Source organism: Amblyomma americanum, chromosome 5 (genome assembly GCF_052857255.1).
Source record: "Amblyomma americanum isolate KBUSLIRL-KWMA chromosome 5, ASM5285725v1, whole genome shotgun sequence".
NCBI classification, from domain to species: domain Eukaryota; kingdom Metazoa; phylum Arthropoda; class Arachnida; order Ixodida; family Ixodidae; genus Amblyomma; species Amblyomma americanum.
Genome location: NC_135501.1, coordinates 169,466,958 through 169,486,715, shown reverse-complemented (window position 1 = coordinate 169,486,715; position 19,758 = coordinate 169,466,958). Strand labels below are relative to the sequence as shown.

At 43.8% G+C, this 19,758-nt stretch overlaps 1 long non-coding RNA gene across 1 annotated transcript; it reads left to right on the top strand.

The window, feature by feature from the left end:
* The first annotated feature begins 2,302 nt into the window (after window positions 1-2,302).
* Window positions 2,303-3,300, top strand: LOC144135258 (uncharacterized). The gene is made up of 3 exons (XR_013315417.1): window positions 2,303-2,409; window positions 2,718-2,787; window positions 2,940-3,300. It is a non-coding gene; the product is annotated as an uncharacterized LOC144135258 (long non-coding RNA).
* Window positions 3,301-19,758: the final 16,458 nt, after the last annotated feature.

The following is a 19,758-nucleotide window of genomic DNA, read 5'->3' as shown; positions in this document are numbered from 1 at the left end:
TTAAAAAAGAGACAAAAATTATATAATAAGATTTAGTTGAATTTACTACTACTGCTAAGTAAGAAAAAAAATAGCTCCTTTTGTGAAAGGGTGCGGAACGAATGCTGATGCTTGCATGAGAAAAGGCGATTTATTCAGGAGAAAGTAGTCTTTAGCACGAATGGGGTTCGGAGGAGCCATCATAGGATGGCTGAAAAATCTGTGATGAGCGAGAAACAGCTTTGTGCAGATTACCTAGCGACGCTCTTCACTACATTCTGGAGTGCTAACAGGACTTGATGCGTCACATGAAAAGTCATTGAAATTACGGGAACTATGATCTAATCCCCGATGTATTTCAAGCGAAAGCTTGTTTTTGTCACATCTGTTGTGCAGAGCCACAATAATTTCAGCTAGGTAGACTATGCTTGATATAGGATACAGCACAATATGTTATGCTTTCTCTTAGCTTCTTTTCACATTTAATAAATACAGTCAGCATCAAGGAAAATTAAGTGCTTTAGAAAAACCTAATTTTATGAGGATGATTGTTTAAACTCAGCTCAACATCATCCAATTCCCGTTTTATATTCCACTAAAAGATACAGATTGGTGCAGCATTTGACAGAGGTTATAGATTCGCATTCTTAATAAGAGCCTGCTGCCTCCGAATATTTTGCGCAAAGGGTTTTAACGTCAGCGAGAAAGGATTATTCTGTTAACTTAGTGAATCCCGCATACAATTAAATACCTCCTGAGCCCCAGAAAAAGCTAAAGAAAGCCTACTGCATAGCAACGATGCTGCTTGAAAAACAAACGAACAACTGCAGTCGTCAGGCGGAGCGTTATGTCTAGTCTCCTTGCGGTCTAAGCTCTAGTGGATTTCTCAATGGCTTCTCATGTTTCTTTAGTGTTTTATTTTTCGTAAATTGCAGGGACAATTAGTGCTCAGGTTTTATCACATCACGCCGTCTTCCCTCCTGCCTCATCTTCAGGCGTATCCAGTGGACAAGGTGGCGCAGTACTGCTTCCAAACAGATTTCTTTAGTGGGAAGCAAATTCAGTGTCTTCACAGAATCTCGCTAACTATGAGTATTGAAGACAAATTTCCTTGAAGCGCTGGCGGAATTACGCGCAGAGGTGGTTAGAAAGCTAATACAAAAATGCAGTTTGTGGGAAGTAGTTCGCTTCGTGTAATAAAACACGGTATGTAGACAAGGATAGAAAGCTCTACTCACCGAGAAAACTTCTGGTTAGTAGCAGGGCTACAAAGGGCGATATCATGACTGGAGTATGAAGCCTCAAGAGTTACAGGAGGTATTTGTTTCAAAGATACTTTATTAAACCCTCCGTCTGAGTTTGACCAGCCGTTTGGCTAAGCTAGCCAGCTGTGCACTTTCTCTTTGTTACTACCGAAGTTTGAACGTTGTTGAAACGCACTAACCGCAGCGGCTACAAGGAAAACATGAAGCACAAAACAAAATGACTTTTGGATGATTGAAAAAAAATGCTAAAAATCTCGAGATCTAAAGCGGAAACGTTTCCTGCTGTTTTATGCTCGAAGCAACGTTAAAGGGACATTGAGGACAACTCTACCGAATTTATTTTATTAGCGACATCAGATAGTTAGGCATTTCATATCTTTGTTTTCGCTTGTCCGGTTCTGAAACACGCATTCATTGTTTAACGATTTGGATTAAAAGTTAATAAAACACTTTCTCGCCGTGCTGGTTAAAACTCGGCATTTCTATGACAAAATAGACAAAAGGTAACGTAAATGGGGACTCCATGATTCATATCAGTGAGCGGTCCAGCACAGCAGCGGCCGAAATTAAAACTGCGGCCAGCCGGACGTTGAAGGCCTGTGTCGTCATTTCGTTCAAGTTTGCAATGCACCAGCGTTACGATGGATTCCTTTCCAGGCACCGACCACGAAGTTCTCACAAAGAACTGCGGCCAGCACTTCGGCTATGCTTCTGAGGGCTAAGGCGGTGGGCATGCAGGATAGTCCGAGCACCGAATAGTCGGCAGCGTCGGCAGTAAGCCATGCTACAGATGCGGCAGCTGTCACCACCTAGCCGCCGCCTCGATTGGTGAGTAGAGAGTTCATATGCGCGGACATATTTAAATTCTATAATAATAGTATTTGCAGTGCTGGTATTGAATTCAAGCATACACGCCGTGCGGCGCGTTTTTGCTAACGTGGAGGTCCGTGCAACAAAAGCTATCCACAGGTGGTATTCCTTGTCGCAGCTGCGTGCCGCAGCATGAACGTCATCTGAGGAGCACTTAGAGGGGCACTCGGAAGTGCACAGCTGCTCCGCACAAGTCAATGGAGAGACGTTCCGAAACTACGTCGGCACGCAGAGCGCGTAGCGGCGAAGCACCAAAACACGTCTGAACTCAGCTGGCTGCCTGCTGCGAAGCAAAGTACAGGCTTTCTTTGGCGTACACCGTTATCTTCATTTTTCCGTCTTGTTCGTGTGATGAAAGTTCATTAGTGGCTTCAGAGCAAAATTTATATACTTCCATATCGATCAAACGCGTTACCTTCAGGCACTTTTGTCAGCCTCAGAGATCCGTTGAGCAGCGAGTTTATTTTTATTTTGTATCTTTTTTGCTGCGATACATTACTCTTTGCCGTTTTATGACTTCAACAATTTTTACAGTCTCCACACAAGGCCACACTAATATGCCACGTAGCGGATTAAATTACGGGAGCTACTGATGCGTCTCAGGGTGTTGGAACAACGGTCGAAGACAATGGAAGCCGGGGACGAAGCTCTCACGCACGCCTCGTAACAGCAGGTGAGTGACGCCTGTTCTGTGAACTTTAAAATAAAAATAAAAACAGTGCTGCCAATCGCTCGTTAGAAACGGCTACTATGCGCATGTTTTTTTTTTTTTAGTCAGCCGGTGAATGAATGATTACAGGTTATACTGCGCCATAATTGTTTCAGGTCGAAGGCTTGGATCGAGTGTGCCAATAGGGGCGACCTGTTAGAAAAGTCGCTGACCCAGCTTTATACAACACATACCGCATATGCGGGGCCATTTAACCGCAGATGACCTCATGGACTCCGGGAGGACTTCGCTGAAGAATACTGCTATTCCACTGTTCAGTTTCAGGATACTGGGATTGTCAGCTCGCTCAAGGTAATTTTCAGTGTGCGCTTGTCATGTATTTAAATGCTTGACAAAATCACCCGGTCAATGAAGCTTTGAATTGTCTTTTTCTAGCTACGATTTATGATTACCACATGGCCCACTCGATAGTATCCCAGCGATTAAAACGTACATTTGTCAATAAAATATATAGAATCCGCCTTTTCTGACATGAACGTTTCATCAACAGAAACTTAGCATTCGCTTTCAGAAATCAGTGTCTGGCAGACAGCTGGACACATTTAAATCCTGATGTCTCATTGTTTCTCATCGCTGCCAATAAAACATAGGGTTTGCTTACATATATCAGTCGCTAAGTTCATTATTGCACTAATCATTCATTACATATTTTCTTCCCTTTGCTAGATTCGATAATTAGTGAAGATATTGACTTAAGTCTGTACATGTAGGACAATGCTTTTAGAGAGTTATATTTTTTTATTGTTCTCGAAGGCAACTGCAGTTTTTTTTTTGATGAGGCGATTTACGTTGTTGTTTGCCATTTTTCCATATTTGTCTTGTTTTAGAAAAAGAGCGTGCAGCACGAATGTGAATTTTTTTTGCGTGGTGTCTACACCTTGACCAAAAAATCGCAATAATCGCCTTTTACAAAGAGTATAAGCTTACTATTGTGTTACTATGATGTATTGAATATGTTGTGCTTTTATTTCTGCAGAGCCTATGAACCTATCACTCAAAGCTGGTGATGTGCAGGAATCGAGCGTGCTATACGTGCCTTTTTATCCCCTTACTTGTGTCTAGCTGTTGACAACTCCTGTTGTGTTGTTCGCACGGGTGATGTTTCGGATGACAAACTCGCAGAGCGTATGTGCAATATATGTTTTTTTTGTGACATGGTGCCACGGTCTTTACCATAACTTCTTTCTTGTTGCTCTTTGCATTATGATGTATTTTATAAATTGTGTGTGATCCAGCATTTTTTTCTGCACAGTTCAAATTGTAAACAAGTTAAAATAAACTCTTTGTGTGAAACTACTCCCTTCTCTCTCTGCAACTGAAAGAGGCGTCTCAATGACGGCACAAAATAATGTAAGAAAAGCTGTGATTGCATTATTCCAGCCTGCATGAACTAAATCAGCTTGCCTAGGTTCTTCGAGAAGCTTGGTGGTATTTCCAATAAAAGTCTGTCATCCTCTCCGATCCGAGAGTTTATTACGTCTATATGTATGGAATGCTTAGAAATGAAATATTAAAGCCCTTGTGTTCAACTTAGGCGATGTAGTTGAATACTTTAATATAGCCAAAGGTAAATCAGAATCGAACGCATTGCTATCGAAACCGAAACTCAAACAGAGCTGAAACACGCGCCTAAAATCTCGGAGGATGAAATTAGTGGTCTGACCGCCCGCTCGAGGCGCTGGCGGCAGTGTAGTAGCTCTGCCGCATGGCCCTACGGGAGTGTCCGCTCTTTACGCAAGTATGTTTCTCTATGGCGCGCAGACCGCAGGCAGCTGCGTGCTGCGCGCACGCGCACTGCGGTAGCTGTCTACCTGATTATTGCAGCTTTGTTGAGGAGTGAGGAATAGGATGCCGAATTACCACCAGCTGCAGTAAAATCCTCAATCGTTATCGTTATTATCGCGCCCATAAAGCGGCTCGGCCTAAAGCATATGACGGCACGGGAGAGCTTAGAAAGTGCATTGATAGAGTCTGCTTTGAAGAAGCAGGTGAAAAAGATGTACACCAGGAACTTTTTTAAAGAATAAACGACAATTTTATCTCTGTGCATTTTTTTGCAATAATAGGGCAAGGCGACTCGCTACTAATTTCGGTTATACCGAACGCAAACCGCGAGACCGTCCGGACCTTTATAAGTGGACTCAGCTGTATCGCGTATAGTTTTCGGGTTCATATGAGTGACGAGAGAAAATATAATTATTACGAGCACTGTTTTTATCTCTCCACAGTCGGGCACGGCAATCTGCTCGGGCATTCACGGGGCTGTTAGCAACGTCTTAATAAGGGTTAGCTGATAATACCAGACAACTTTTATAGGCGCAAGCCATCCCTTCGCAGCCTTATCTTATGCAACAGCCAATTGCCTATGTGGCATCGCACTCCTTCTCACTTATGACAACTCGGAGATTTTTATAAGGGACGACAACACTGGCGCCATTTGTACAAAAATAGAGAAGTAATATTTGCAACGACGAGTCTATTGCTTTTGGTGTTGGTGGAGGAAGTAGCTACATTCTTATGCTGTGTACGACATGCACATAATAGTACCTGACAATATAATAAAGAGTCTCCAAAGTAGCACGCGTGCACTTGTCACTCAGATAGTGCATTGCAACGGGGCTGTTAGGCAAAATAAGCGCTCAGAGTGCCTGCTTTTTTCATGACCAGAAACCGCAGCGCGAGCTGCACTAAAACAGGCACGAAACATGAGATACATCAGACACGGAAGTCCTTATCCCGTGAGCTCTTTCTTGGATGTTTTCGTAGAGTTCGTGCTCATTTTTAATATTATTAACCGTACCAACACGCCCAACTCAATGTCCTTCCCGTTCCATTCATGTTGGCAGCTGAAGATGCTCTGCAGGGGGAAAATTAACTGTGATTGCAACGATTTCTAGCGGAAAGACAAACGCAAAAAAAGTACCTGAAAGAGAAGAAATACATCTGGAATTCATTTTTGCCAGAAAAAAAACACAAAAGCCTGCTCTCCAAAAATTAACCACGAAAGTATTAAACCTCCATGAACTAATGGGGCGTGATATGCTTCAAAGAGGTTTACAGTTTGTTTTGTTTCCTGAAAGTACCAGGTGCACAAGCGAGCTAGAGCTAACGAGACCAAACACGTTTCTTATATTTCAGAAAGTGAATCTGAAGGAGTACTTCGCGGAGACATTTAAACGAGGCCTGAGTTATAGCTGCTTTTGTTCTTTGACACGGCGATAAAAGGGAAATTAGAGGAATTCAGGATATCCCTTCATAACAGATATTCGGCTTTAACTGAGAACAATGCCCTTAATGTTAAAGCAGCTGGCGATAATCTCACTGCTATCATTACGGAATGCGGAGCATAAATAGGCCGTAGGATGGCTACGCGGGATACTAGCAAATTCTCTCAGGAGACAAAAAATCTCATTAACCAGCAAGTTCTCTCAGGAGACAAAAAATCTCATTAACCAGCAAGTTCTCTCAGGAGACAAAAGATCTCATTAAGAAACCCCAAAGCATGAAAGCATTAAACACCGCAGACAAAGCTATCAAATGTAATCAGTAAACTGAAGGTAACTGACGTAAGGAAGCTTAATATGAAGAGAATCACGCACGCCCTAAAGAATGCAGGTAGCCGCAAAGCGGTCATAAGGAAACTAGGCATAGGCGAAAAAGAGTTGTATGCTTGGTATATGGGGGTTTAACGTCCCAAAGCGACTCAGGCTATGAGGGACGCCGTAGTGAAGGGCTGGAAATTTCGACCAACTGGGATTCTTTAACATGCACTGAGATCGTACAGTACACGGGCCTCTAGAATTTCGCCTCCAACGAAATTCGACCGCCGCGGCCGAGATCGAACCCGCATCTTTTGGGTCAGCGGCCGAGCGCCATAACCACTTAGCCACCGCGGCGGCTACAGATGTGTGCGTCAAAAGACAAAGAAGGAAATGTGACTAGCAATGTAGAAAAGATAGTTTAAGTAGGCGAGAGTTGTACATAACTCTATACAGTAGCCAATGTAATCCGGAAGTAAGTGGTATAAGCTGCATCACACAGCAATGGGACGTCCCGCCAGTAACGAAGAAGGAAGTCAATAAGGCTTAAGAGCAATGCAAAGGAAAAAAGCAGCTGGTGAGGATCAGGTAACAGCACATCTATTGGAGGGCGGAGGGGAGATTGCGCTAGAAAAACTAGCCACCCTGTATACACAATGCTTTATGACCTCGACCAACCCATAAGCTTGGAAGAACGCTACTATTGTCTTAATTCATAATAAAGATGCCAAGGACTTGAAAAATTATTCGCCGATTAGCTTACTGTCCGTTGCCTACGAGATACCTTTGCCCGTAAAGTTCCGAGACTAAGTCCATTAAAAAAAAAGCGTTTAAGATTGAAATCATTCGCGCAACACCCGTTCGAAATAGTCTACCTTGCAATCTACACACAGCATCCAACGCTTCTTAACGTCTTGGAAACTGTTGGAAAATGCTTCTTTAGGCAGGGCTGCCAGCTCCTTTGTTGTGGCGTCTTGAATGGTCTCCACGCTCCCCATCCAGCGACCTTTCAGGGCTCTCTTTACACGACGAAATGGGAAAACTTCGCATGGAAGAGGTCAGGCGAGTGTAGCGGATGGGAAAGTACAGTAAGTTTTTGCATGGAGAAAAATTTTGTCATGTTGAGAGCAGTGTGCGGCTTTGCGTTATCGCGGACAAGGCTTTATTGTCCAGATGCCCGTAAGTCAGGGCGACGGCGTCGCAGTGAATCACGCATGTGTTGGAGCACGCGGATATAAAACTCCTGATTCACCGTCTGCCGTTGTGGGGCGAACTCGTTGTGTATGGCACCTCTGGCATCGAAAAAAACTATCAGCGTCGCCTTTGTTTTGGTCTTCTGTCGGCGCACCTTTGTCAACGCGGGAGAGCTTGTGGGCCGCCATTCGGCACTCTGCCTCTTTGTTTGAGGATCGTATTTAAAACACCATGCTTCGTCTTCAGCAATGATGCTGTCGACGAATGCAGCTTCCTTCTCTGCCTCGGAGTGCAAATAAGCGCTCACTGATGCTCTTGTGTCCTTCTGGTCCTGTGTGAGAGAGTGCGGCACAAGTCTGGCATTCAGCTTTCGTTTCCCCAAGTTCTCACGCAAGATATGGTGGCATGTTGTCTTACTCATGTCTCGAGCATCTGATAGCATGTGGATTGTAAAGGTGCGGTCTTGTAGTACGACTTCTCTGATCCGAGTCACGTTGTTTTCATTCCGTGAGGTTGAAAGGCGCCCCTGCCTTGTGTCGTCTTCCACCGATGTTCTTCCTGAAACGAACCTCTTGTGCCACTCGAAAACTCGCGCCCACGATAACGTCTCGTTGCCGTAAGCGTCACGAAGGAGCGTATACGTCTGTGTGGCTGTCTTTCCAAGCTTTACACAGAATTTTATATTTACGCTGTTCGAGGTGGACGTCCATCCCTCCACATTCACTCACAGTAGAATACAAAGACGACTATTGAGAACGTATAACTTTACAGGTAGTGCCATCTAGCGGCTGCCACAGAAATTAGCATAAGTAGCTCAGGTTAGCCCGAAAAGATTGCGCTACACATACGCACCAACATTTGTTTTAGGGAATCATTTCTAGAGAATAAAATAAATCAGTTTCGAAACTTTACGGACAAATATTATATATTTAAAGGTAATCGCTATTAAAATCAGGGCAACTTAAGACTTCAATCAACAAAATGATAAGGCAGGATTTCGTAAAGGATATCGCACAATAGATAATATTCACACTACCAAGAAGGTGATAGACAAATGCGCAGAATATAACCAACCCCTGTATATAGCGTTCATAGATTTGACTCCGTCGGGGCCCCAGCAGTCGTGCAGGCATTGCGGAATCAGGGCGTAGAAGAGCCTCAAGTAAAAATACTGGAATATATCTGCAACGGCTGCAAAGTTACCATAGTCCCCCATAAAGTGAGCAAAAAAAATTCAATAAGGAAGGGAACGCGTGAGAGATTGAGACGCAATCTCGCCATTTGTATACACCGCCTGTCAACAAGAGGTATTGAGAGGCTTGGACTGGGAACAGACGAGGATAAGAGTTAATGAAGAATACCTTAGTAATCTACGACTCACTGATGACATTGCCTTGCTAAGTCACTAATGCGGTTAATCGCAAAGGTCAATGTCTTAGGTAGAGCAGGACGGCGGATTAAAAGTTAAGACACAAATGACTAAAGTAATGATTAACCATCTCAGAAAGGAGCAGCAGTGTACATTTAGTAGCCAAGTGCTGGAAGTGTTAAGGAAATACGTCTAACTAAGGCAGGTAGTCACCGCAGATCCGGATCGTGAGAGGAAAATAACAAGAATAAGAATCGGCTGGAGCACATTCGGCACGTTCTTTCCGATAATTAATGGCACTTTACCAATATCGCTCAAGAGAAAAGTGTACAACAGCTGTATCTTACCGGTATTCACCTATCAGGCAGAAACGTGGAGGCCAATGAAAAGGGTTTAACTCAAGTTAAGGACAACGCAGAGAGCTATGAAAAGAAAAATGATAAGGTGTAACGTTAAAAGACAGGAAGGGGGCAGGGTGGGTGAGGGAACAAACGCAGCTTAATGACACCCTAGTTGAGATCGAGAGGAATAAATGTGCTTGGGCAGGGCATGTAATGGGAAGGCAAGGTAAGCGATCGTCCTTAAGGGTAACAGATTGGATTCCAAGAGGAGGCAAGCGTAGCAGGTGGCGGCAGATAGTTAGGTGGCCCAATCAGATTAAGAAGGTTGCGGGGCTAGGGTGGCCGCAACTGGCAAAGGACACGGTTAATTAGAGAGATATGGGAGAGGCTTTTGCCCTACAGAGGGCGTAGTCAGGCTAATGGTGATGATGTTAGTGGCCTTTACCACTGATGAGCTCCCTGCCCTTACAAAAGACGCACCAAAAAGGCTTTAATGAACACTGCATTTCCATAAGTTTGATCAGAACCATCCAACGAATAATCTCCTATTCAAATAACATATTAACGCATATTAAGGGATAATATTTGTTTTCCTTCTTTGCTTCAAGCCACCTGAATGTCACAGTAGTTCATAAGACACTTTGCGACACCTCTAATTTCTGGAGAGTAGACCGTACTCTCACAATCACGTGAACATTATTCAGTTAATGCATGAAGCTCAACGTGATTCGGGCGTGTAGGATGCCTGTGCGGGGTAGGATGATAATGCATATCACGTGAAACTAATCAGTAACTCTGCGCCGGTTAGCGCTCCTACTTTAGAAGCCTGTCTGCAGTAGGCTCATTACCCTATCATTCATAGAGGTGAATATCCAGTGACATTGGAGTTCTAGACAAAAAACCCATAAGGCAAAAGCCCAGAAAACTTGTAACGTTCTCTAGACATATTTCACAGTGATAACTGATTACAGTCTATTGTTTCGGTACCACCGCGCTGCTGAGAGATTGGCAAAGGTTATCACTGCCTCAACAAAATAAATTTACACTATGAGCAAGATATAAAAGCTTCGAAGGATAGCTCAAATTTTAGTGCACCAGAAACCGCTGTTATATATAGCAGCTTTAGACTGTGGTCATGGAAATCAAAAGATGCGTTTATTTTCTTTTAATTCTGGCCACCGTGTACGGTAAGTGAGTTCGAGACAACCTTATTTTTATCAGGTCTATGTGTAGTCAGAGTTTTCCGGAAAAAGGCTTCAAAATTTTACCACTTATGAACCTAGCATACTCCTAATACATGCTACCAGCGAACCGGCACTCCAATAATACGAAAAATATGAAAAGGTTATCGCAGGTGAAGAGCGCTTCGTTTTCTATCCTGACTCCCTCCTTTTACTATTTGGCATGTTATAAATGCTTCCTTGTCAAATATGGAGTGACTGGCCGGTACGTAGAAGGTCTTGCCATGTTAGACTTCATAAAATTCTTCAGTCCAAGGCAAAATCCTTGCGCATAGGTACACAATTTTATATATCATTCTAATTGCAATATTCATAATATATATATATACAATGTTAAAACTCTCATGCTAACGAATGGAGGCTAACGAAAAGGGTTCAGCTTAAGCTAAGGACAACGCAGCCAACCACGGAAAGAAAAATGATAGGTATAACGTTAAGAGAGCGGAAGCGAGCAGATTAGGCGAGGGAACATATGCGGGTTAATGATATTCTAGTTGAAATCAAGAGGAAGAAATAGGCTTGGGCTTGGCATGTATTGCGAAGGCAAGATAACCGCTGGTCCTTAAGGGTAACGGTGTGGAATCCAAGCGAAGGCAAGCGTAGCAGGGGATTGCAAAAGGTTAGGTGGGAGGATGAAATTAAGAAGTTTTCATGCATTGGGTGGACTCATCTGGCAAAGGACAGGGTTATTTAGAGAGACATGGGAGATTCCTTTATTTTGCAGTGGGTATATACTGATGAGGACGATGATGATGATGATGTGAGCCAAATGCTCAAGTTGCGACGCTACCTAGCCTTCAAAGCGGTGGTAGTCGCTTTTGGATACGAGCAGATGGAAGGAGGTACTTTATGGGTATATTGATACTTAATAGAGTAAACATAATGTCAATATATGGCCTCTTAAACCAAAAATTTTTAACGGACAGTCTACATACCTCTATCGCCTGCATTCTTTTGCGCCAATCAAAACCTCAATGCCCAAACAAACTAACACCCGGCTGCGGCGCTGGGAACCGCGGCAGAACATTTTACAAAAGTATAACGGATTTTGTACTCCGTGATAGGTTCCCTGTAAAACTTTTCTGCTTTTACTGGCCATGATCAGCCGTGGGCATATGATTGCAAGTCTCTGAAGCCTGTATAAAATATGATTTCGCTATGGTGAAGTAAGGATGTCTATGTTAATCTTGGAAGAATGAGTGTGCTTGCAAGCTCTGTTCTGAAACTCACTAGCTAGCGTTGCAACGCAGGGATATATTGTTTGCCGTAAACTTCTTCAGCAATCCTGTAAACTTTTTTTCATGACTGCATGCTAATTTTCCTTGGTCTAAGGCCTATAGCACACCATAAATAAATAAATAACATTTTTTTATGGTTGTCTCGACTTCTCCTGCTAGTTGGCGACTAAATACGCAGACACTGGAGACACGCTACGGTGTTAGTTTTGTAAGTCTGCAGCTCAATGGTCACGACTATTCAGGCACCACCGAGGCTGCGTGCAGTCGTAGTAATAAGTTCGAAAATAACCGAGATGCAAAAGTTTTAGGAAATGTAGACTTGAGAGCAATAAGGCTGGTTTAGAATCTCATCAGAAAAAAAGGCCAATTACCTCTCACTGATACCAGCAGTCGCGCTTGCAACCACGAAAACTACCAGTGGCAGTGTCGCTACCAAATATTTTAATAAAATTTTTCATTCGGTCATTCATACACAAGCAAAGTGCATACTTGGTTTCTCAAAACATTCGATTTTTGAAAACATCAGGCTGTCACCGTGAAAGAAGCAACGACTACTTATAAAATAAAGTTCTAAAGGCGTTCAAATTAAAATCAAGAAAAAATTAGAAAAGGAATTAAAAGGCAATGAGTGCTCCAATCCTCACGCATTGCGCAGGATTACACCTTCATTTTGTATTCGCATGACAGGACATAAGACTTCCGTTTCTTTATATCCACTCTCATTGCAAACTTAGTGTGCCTAGTTCTTATCCTTCTATGCCCAATTGTTTACATGGCTCTCTTGCCCTTTTGTTCTTTCGTTTTACGCCTGATCTCCAGGAACCGCCTAAATTCTGTTCTGGGTGTGCCTTGTTCTGCAACGTTAAAATCATGGCTAAGTGATTGGTGAAGTAAGAGCCTATGTTGGTTACAGACGTCATGGCAAACAATTTATGATCGGATCTAAATAAAGGGCATCCTTGGGGACATCAAGCTCTCCCTTTACTTGCATGACTCTACATGTTTTCCCCTGAAGAGCACGATCTCCGATCTTTCACAGACGCTCCCTCCAAAAACGTTGCTGTTCGCCTCGCAGGTCTCGCTGCATCTTTTGCCCGCTTTGTACCGTCCCATAGAAGGTCGTGTTTCCATGAGAACCATTCACAAGCACCCCAAAATGCCGTTAGACAATCAAAGGAAAGTGGCACACAACCACTTAAGTAGAAGAATGGAGTCACACAGGATATGGCCTCGGACGCGTTAGGGACCAGCCAAGCCCATATATTTGTTAGTAGGAGGTGAAATCATGCACAGGCAACACGTGTGAAAGTAGAATTAGGACACACGGACTCCCATATGTACTATCGCAAAAAAGTATGCCACTCGGAGGCCTAGGGCCTATACAAGATCGCCTTTTGCTCGTACTGCTGACTGTTTCCTAAAGCATGCGCACTCATTCATTATTATTAAAAATAATCTGCCATATATGCTGTAAAGAAACTAAATGCCCAGCATAAATCATTGCGACATTATAGGACTTTTAATGTAGAAAGATTGCTTTATTGTTGAAGAGGATTGAGCGGTAGGCAAAGTGATAGCCGCAAGAAAGGATGGCTTTAAAAAACAACGTCGGTCCATTCATATTCATTGTTCAGTACTGTCGAGATCTGTGCCGTCTTACTGTGTGCGTGTCAGCGCAGTTGAATATTTAGCGAAAACCTCTCCGTTAAACCAAAACCTTGGAAAGTATGGTACACCTGTATTTGCATGCATTTTTCACATTTAAATATCATTAATGATGTATACTAGAATGTCCGTAATCTATATCCGTAGGTAACGGTAAAGACCTAAAATTAGTACTTTATTAAACGAGAGCTGGATCCCGATATTGTGCTAATGCACTGCATTCCGCTCGTAATCTCGTCGGAGGCTTGTCGCTCTTGCTAGCCTTTTTCGTGAGTGTGTGGTCGCCCAGCCCTAAGAACAAAAGATCAGTCTATAATAGCCCCCGACACTGAAGAGGAGGAGGCTGCACGCCGTCTTCCTTTTCTGGACGTTTTGGTGGAACGCCGCGGAAACCGCCTTTCTTTCAAAGTTTATAGAAAAGAAACCCACACAGGCCGGTATCTTCATTTTAATTCTGTCCACCCGGTTTTCCACAAACGCTCCGTCGTGGCTTCCCTCGTCCGACGTGCCAAAAACATCTGCCCATGGCCAGAAGATCGAGCTGCTGACCTACGCCAAGTGCGCCGAGAATTGAGTGAATGCGGCTACCACAAGCACATCGTGGATTCTGTTCTTCAACGGTCTTCACGCCCATCAGAACCAGTTGGTCTTCCTTGCTGAGCCCGAGCTGCTATCCCATATGTGCCGGGCGTTCTGCGCACTTACGGTGTGCACGTCGCTCACGTTCCTGCGCGCAAGCTGAGGCATGAGCTGGTGGCCACCAAAGAGAAGATAAAGAAAGAGAAGTTTCCTGACGTCATCTATAAGATTCCCTGCGCCGACTGCGACTACTGCTATATCGGCGAGAGCGGAAATTTCGAAAGGCGATTGAGGGACCACAAGAACGACGTCAGGAACAAAAAATTTGCATCTAATGCACTTGCGGAACACGTGGAAGCCGCGACGCACAATATAGCTTGGGAAGAAGCATCATTCATCGCAAGAGAAAAAAAATTGGCTGTCACATCGATATCTGGAATCCCTAATAATCCAAACAACAGACAAAACCCTTAACCACAACGCAGGCAATCTCCCGCCTACGTACGCAAGATGCTTGGGGCGATTACTGCGACGCACTTAAACTTTGTGCTTTGGGCTTTCCGCCCAGTGATCAAGGCTTCCGTATGGAAGCCGAAACGTCTTCGTTTTAAAAAACAACCTTTTGGTCGGCGTTCCTTTTTTTTTTCTTCCTACGTGAATCTTCTACCCGACCAGACAAGTTTTCGTGAGACTTTAGATTTCATTACGCCGGAATCATGTGAACGTCTCTTGCGGGTCAAGTGCTCGTCGGTACCAAAACTCGCACGTTGTCTACCGCGGCAGCGGTGCAGGAATAGGAATGAAAGGGGAAACTGACTCATCGAGGAAGAGAATGAAGAACACATCGACTCGGCATTAGGACGCCAAAGCAAAGCACGCTGCTGAAGCTATGAAGCGACAAGAAGGCGACCAAAATAAGCGCTGCCGAACTGGAGATCAAGCCGACCGATTGCTACGATTCGCGCCTTCATACTTTACCAGTCGCTACACAGTACATTTTTCTCAAAACTTCCTTCAAGATCAGTTACCATGGTTCTGGACACGTGGTTGGTCTTTTTGTTGAGGTGGAGGCGTGAACACAGCTGTCGTTCTTCAACGACTGGGGCAGGCCGGCTGCGTGCCCCTTTCAAGTTTCGGGAAGAATGCCCTCAGGCGCACTAAACATTGAGCGCTTTCCCTGCAGAAAATCCAAACCAGTTTCTTAGCACCGTACTGTTAGTTCAACTTCACCAGGAATTTTAATTAAGCAGATTACTATAATCTAGCCCAAACTGTTTTTTTACTATTTCTTAGCACTGCAAAGAAAGATATTCTTTCAGATTGCTCAATGTTTCTAATTTTTGATCGGCTTGCACCGTTTCGGTGACTCCAAATGCCTTGTGTGAGGAAAGGACTGTTCACGACAGCACACATAATGTCTATTGTCCTGTACTGACACCTCATTTCAGGTACACCACTCAACAATTCGTCCATCTGCTTTCTGCCTCAAGTAAAAGGCAGATGCAGAGGGCTGTTTGATATGTGGCACTATAACTCTACCAATGATATATGCTCACCCTTCACATATGGAGGATGCGACGGCAACCAAAACCGGTTTGATAACTGCACGCACTGCATGGAGTCATGTAGCAGTAAGTAGAAAACTCTCTCTTCAACGTGCCTTCTTGATATGCTCTTTGTCATTCGACGTTCAATCATAGTGACGTCTTCTTGGAATTACTTCGCCGATAGACGTCAGCGCATATTCTGCGGTGACAGCAAAGCCTAAAGTGCTGCAAAAAAAGACCAGCTAAGATATGTCTACGCTAACCTTGATGTAGCGAGAGCAGACAGCTAACCGGGCAGTCACCTGTGAGACACCGAAGCCCAGCTGTGAGAAGCACATACGAGTTCGTGAGACTTCAACGCCGACCGCACGGGAGCGCACATGTCTTGAACGTAACTTGCATTTAAATATTGCGGCACATTTGACGAAAACCGCCCGAGAAGAGGTTGAGATACTCCTCAATTATACCAAGCCCTTTATTTTCACTTTTATCGGCGGTCAACGTAAAGGGAACAACACCGGCTGAGCGCTCCGGCCACAGGTGCTGCTGTAAAGCTTAGGTTTACTGCAGGCTGAAGCCCTGAGGCCAAGTGCATCACCGACATCCCAGTTCTGCGGCTCTAAGCGTAAATAGAACTGCTCTCGCTGCAAAAGAAAAAAAAGTAAGATTGCAAGATGGCCTGCCAATAATGACTTCGACAGGTAGCCTAGATTTAAATTCGGAAAATGAGATTTGCGCCGAATACAAACCTTTGAATGCCACTTCACAAAGCTTTAAAAATATGAAATAGGCAGCTGTTTCCTCCTCTCCTGCACGAGAAATGAGAGGAGTGCCGTGATCCAACTTGTTTGTTCAGCTGTCTATTTTACCTTAACGGTAATAAAGCTCTGTTCCTTCACGGAGAATTTTAAACAGAATGTAACGAAGTTTACAGCGATCAGCCCGCATGCAAAAACTGCTAAGAGGAATATCTACTACACTGAGAAGAAAAATATAAGACAGAAGGTAACACATTAGCACTGAGAAATCCATTAATTCACTGCCGTGGTTTATTGTCATCAAGACAAAAGCTTCATCTGAAAACTGGTTCTGTCTCGAAATTGTGACTGTGCTGCAAAGTATTTCCCGGAAATATGAAGCCACGCGTCTATATTGTCCTAACCTCTGGTAGTTAACTACACCTCTTGATATATATTGCCAACTACAAAAGTGCGTATTTTCTATTTCCCGGATGAGATTTAGCTTAGGATGGATTTACCTCAGGTTGGATTTAGGTTGGGAAAGCGATGGTCATTAAAGTATTTAGGCTACCTAGGTTACGATTTAGCGTTTCGCTTGCACATCAGGCTTATGTTTAAGCTTGAGCTGTGACCAAGCAAATGGCTTTAGTTTTGTGTATCTTACAGTTTAACGTTACATGCATTTGATAAATATGAACTCGAGAAGAACATGTTCAAAGATACCAGATTAACGAAGCAGCACTGGGAGAGAAACGATTAAGTACTTAATCGAAAAAAGTGTTTGACAGTGCATGAGGCGAGTGTTTTGAGGTTACGTAGGGATAAAAAAAAAACACGCAGTGGTATTTTTCGGTGCGTCAAAACTTTGGTACCGCACCTCGTATGCGTAATTTCATACGTGTTCTTTTCGCTAGCCTTAAACGCAGTAGCCAAAATGGTTGCGCAGAGACTTTGGCGTTCCACTATTTGGCCAAGGGTCGTTGACAGAGTACCTGCAGGTTCGATGCCATTACAGTGAAAGTGAATGCAAAAATACCAGTGCGTGGAGCAATTTAAATAAATTTTAAAAACCTGAGGTTGCCAAAATTATTCTAGAGGACTCCACGAATGGATTCCTGATAAAGCTGGCGCCGTTTCCCGTTCTCGAGCTCGACACAGCTGCCATATCGAAAGTTCCGTGCGAAAAACTCAACGCAATTCTTGGTCACTCTCATTTGTCCAAACCCAGAGCTTTGCCAGAAACAATCTGCACAAGTGGCACTAATATTTTGCAGTGATAGGAATTGATAGTTTATTTTAAGAAACAACACACGATTCCGGAAGCTTAAAACCCACAGCATGCTCAGAATGGGCTGTCGCTATCAATGAGGCGTGCTAAGAAGCTTATTAAAATTTTTCATAGTGTATGAATTCCTATGTTTTAGGTTCTTTTTTATATGCTGTTCTGTGGCACTGATTTTCAGACTGGGTGCGTCAGTCAAGACAGGATTTATGGGCTACACTTGTGTTATCCGTTGGTAGAGGTCGGCATTTCACATTGCGTTTTTAACTTTGATATACTCGCTTCAGCAGCTGTGTGGTTTTCATATGGAAAACCTCCCACTTTGGAATAGCAGAGGGCGGAAACATTCGTATCCACCCTCTATTTATCTCTTCTGTTTGACTTTTACTGCCGTATTCCTCCTATCTTCTGTGGGTTTCTATCAACGCATTGCATCCCTCCGGCGTAAGGTGAACAAATCTGAAGCAGGTGAAGTGTCATCGTCCACTGGGATTAATGCGCGTACCTCTGGAAACAAACGGCAATATTTTTTGTTAGAACAATGAAATGTTTCTTTTAACGAATTCCTTTCGCAGTGGAAGGCTGGGGGCCACTAAACTGAAGCTATAGAAAAAGCAAAGCAGGATTTGGCTACATTCATTCTGTATGAATTGTAACTTACATCACGAGCACCATGCTATTAAACTGGACGTGACTTCCTGGACGTGCACATCGAAGCAGGTTGAGATAGTAGAATAATTAACCGATTCACTGGGGAGCACGGAAATATTAGGTCAGGTAGATGAACTTCTTAAACCACAACCACAGTCAACAAGATGGACGGAAACGCCAAGGTAGTTACCCAACATTTCAACAAAAAGACTCGTCGTCATCAGACGAAAATAAATCCTCTTGTCCAAACGTTGGCTGAGCACCTTGAGGACCTCCTCTCTTGTTCACTTTATTTCTGTTGCAATTAAGAGGGCAGTTTTGCTTTGCTATCCAAGCGAAGTATAGTTTTTGAGCTGAGAATGTTGTAGAAAGTTTTGTCTCAGAAGTGCGTTTGACGATAACAAATCGTCTTGTCGAAACGTTGACGAAGCGCCGTGAGGGCCCCCGTTCATTGTTCACTTTTCTGCGCTGCCATTAAATGGTGAGCTTTTTTTACTTTGCCCATCAAGTTATGTGGACGTTTTGCGCCCAAAATGATCTGGAAAGCTTTTTGCACGAAACAAAGGCAACCTACTATATATTTACTCGGTAAAATGTGGCAGGTGTTTAACACAGTTAAACCTGTAGACGTGCCAAAACATGTCTTCATTATTGAATTGAAGGGGACATTTAACACCCCCCCCCCTTAAGAGCATGACTCGACAACTCTAGCGCGTTAATACCCATATATGCAGAATTTGCCAATTTTCTGCTTAGCATTCATAGATCACTGCGAGTCCTCATACTGCTACCAGCGGAGTGGCGCAGCGGTTAGGTGCCATGCCACTGCACTGGCAGGTAGCTGTTTTCATGACAGCCACCTTTAGGGAGTGTGCAACCGATGTTGCTCTACCCCTTCAACCTCTCTCGCCCAATCATTAACTCCCATCTGCCATGATAGTCACTTTCCCCAAATCTGGTGGGCTGGTTGTGATGTCGCCGCATGCTTACGTGACCCAGGCAGCGCGACAGCCTTCTCCCATTGGCTACAGCTGGAGCGACGCTGCTCCCAACTAAACTGATCTTACCCGAGTAGCTAAAGTAAGTTGGGGTTAGTTCCGAGCAAAAAGCTCTTGTGCTCTCTCGCGTGTGCTTTACTGCATAAAAGAAGATAATAAAGGTCTCTTGTTCAGGGTTGGTACATCTGGAGCAGTGCTTTCGTAGTAATGATCAAGCTTTTCATGCAATCTCATGAAGGTCACTTTGTTTTGCTCCGCGCATGTTTTCATTTGCATGATAAAAATTTTTAAAACGACGCGGCCCGTACAGCGACTTATGCCTTTTTCAATCATATATACAAACAACTTCGTGACTGCCGCTCAAAAACAGTCTATATTCTGGTTGCCTAATCAAACTAATCAAAACTGGGCTATTTTAAATGAGTATTCGACGCAGTGATTGCTAAGCCTGCTAAAGATAACAGGGAGCCTGGCATCACTATTTTGCGGCGAAACACGGGTCAATGGCCTGTGCACTCCATGGCAGATCG